The 2,294-nt window shown below is 37.8% G+C and overlaps 1 long non-coding RNA gene across 1 annotated transcript; it reads left to right on the top strand.

Moving 5' to 3' along the window:
* Positions 1-223: 223 nt before the first annotated feature.
* LOC139069735 (uncharacterized) lies at positions 224-1,364 on the top strand. The gene is made up of 2 exons (XR_011520425.1): positions 224-394; positions 1,124-1,364. It is a non-coding gene; the product is annotated as an uncharacterized lncRNA (long non-coding RNA).
* The last annotated feature ends 930 nt before the right edge of the window (positions 1,365-2,294 follow it).

Below are 2,294 nucleotides of genomic sequence, written 5' to 3'. Positions count from 1 at the left end.
TTAGTCATCGATTAGTTGTTTAATAATCATATTTTACCGCATAAAGTCTATTTTTTACCACAATCTGACATCGGTTACAAGCTGTTAAATTTGCCGCCAGTGTGTGGCAGTAATGAGCCACTGATCTACCAGTGGAGCCGTAGAAGAAGAAATGAGCCAATGGGTGCCCTCGGTTTTCATGACGTATCACGTTACTGACGCTCATCTTGCTGTGAGAAAATGGCGGAACAAGAGGAAATACGGAAGAAAAATAGAAGCGACAAAACTGAAGAGAAACCCCGGACAAAAACCTCACGAGTATGGGAGCACATTTGAGACGAAAGCATGTGGGGGCTGATGCAGCAGAGGAAGAGCACCGCGGTCAAGTGAGCCGTCATTTGGAAGAGCCAGCCCGGTAAGTAACAGAAAATAAACAAGCTGGACTTAGTGTTTTAGCTGAGTTCGTTATAGTGGATGTTAAACATGTTTTTTTGCCGCGTCAGTCTGCGGTGTTCTACTTCTGATTGACTAGATGCAATCGTGAATCTCCTCCGTGTTGTGTATCATGCGCTTGCCAAATTTAGCACGTCTGTTTATAAGAATGTTCTCGTTAAGAGAAAAACGGCACAAACCCATAACTATGTTCCTCATTCAAAAAAGGACAACTCCGCGGAGAAAAATATACAGACAAGCTGTGTCCAGGTGAATATAACGCGGCATAGTTGTACACTTTCAATTTTTAAATACAGGAGAAATTCAGAAAAAGTCATTTTTTTACTATTAAAAGGCTGTTTTACTATCTAACGCTGTAAAACGCCTCACAACACATTTTTATCATGTTTCTTAAACAGTATTACACAAAATAAACATTTTTCACATTTCTCTGGCTAATTTAAACACTCCCGACTCAAAGTAAAAACCTCATGAGCTTCTTACTTAGAGCTTTTTAATAGTAAAAATGTTTTACTTTTTTTCTGAATATCTCCTGTTGCGGGCTATTTTGTAGAACGTAACCCTCAAAATAAATGATCACTGTATATTGTTAATTAATTCAAATAATATAATATTGATTTAGTGTTGTAGTGTGTGTGCTGCTTTATTTTATATGTGTACTTATTTCAGTCTATTTGTGTTTCTTATGCAGAAAAAAACAAGCAACGATGGACAACTGCATGGGGAAGAAGACACTCACCCCCCAGCAATTCATACCACTTACAAACTCTATTCTAAACATGCTGGTAAAAGACATGAGGCCACTATCCATGGTGGAAGGAGCAGGCTTCCAGCTAATGCTAAAAATTATTCTGGACTGATATTTTGCACTGTTTAGCTCATTTTATACTGCTGACTGTGTTCATGTGCAATAAAATAGATTGCAGTCAACTGCACAATTCTCTTATGTTTTTTTGTTCTTAACTGAAATGCATCCATCACTTGTATAGGTTAAATAGCTAAACAATAACAAACCGATTAATCGATTAATCGAAAAAATAATCGACAGATTAATCGATTATGAAAATAATCGTTAGTTGCAGCCCTAAAAATGACCCTTTACGGGTTACTGAAAGGTCACCCAGCCCCTATTACCCCCTGCGGCTGATTTGTTTAATTTTGTGATGAATCACTCCAGTAGACACTAAGAAAATCTGGGGAGAAATTTCAGCTGTTAGATTATGGCGTTTAAAAAACGAAAGCACAGCGAGGAGATTTTAGCTTTTGGGTTCTACAAACGGACACTAGGGGGTGCTAAAAGCAAGCCAAAACTGCTTAATTCCCCTTAAAACAAGGACAAGGAAAAGAACACCTGAAAAGAGAAGGGAGTACAAACATTGTGGAAAAGTACCCTTCAGTATTCTAAGGTCATGCCTCCAAGTTTTGAGCGAGAGCAGAAAAAATCAGTGAGAGCAGGGAGCAGACTTGCAGGAGGAGTTTTGATCCGTGCAGAGAAAAAGTTGTCACGTGAGAAGACAATACCAGAGTAAGAAGGTTAAATCTGAGTGCAGAAACAAAGATTTGAAGGAGAACAGAGTATATTTTAAAGAGAGAGCAGACATTTTGAGTGCAAGCATTACACGTTTAGAGAGCAAAAATATAAAATCTTATTCTCAAATTAAAATGTTAGTCTCTTGATAAGAAATTCTGCTCTCAAATTGAAAGATCAAGTGCTCAATTTCTGGCACTTTAATTTTTCCATAGACTGCAAGTTAGTTGGATGATTCAATATAATAAACCTTCTGTAGACAAAAATAAAATGCCAAAGAAAGTCTCCTCCTTTTCCAACAGTCTCAACACACACACACACACACACACACACA

Source organism: Nothobranchius furzeri, chromosome 4 (genome assembly GCF_043380555.1).
Source record: "Nothobranchius furzeri strain GRZ-AD chromosome 4, NfurGRZ-RIMD1, whole genome shotgun sequence".
NCBI lineage: Eukaryota > Metazoa > Chordata > Actinopteri > Cyprinodontiformes > Nothobranchiidae > Nothobranchius > Nothobranchius furzeri.
This window is presented reverse-complemented; position numbering and strand designations above follow the sequence as displayed.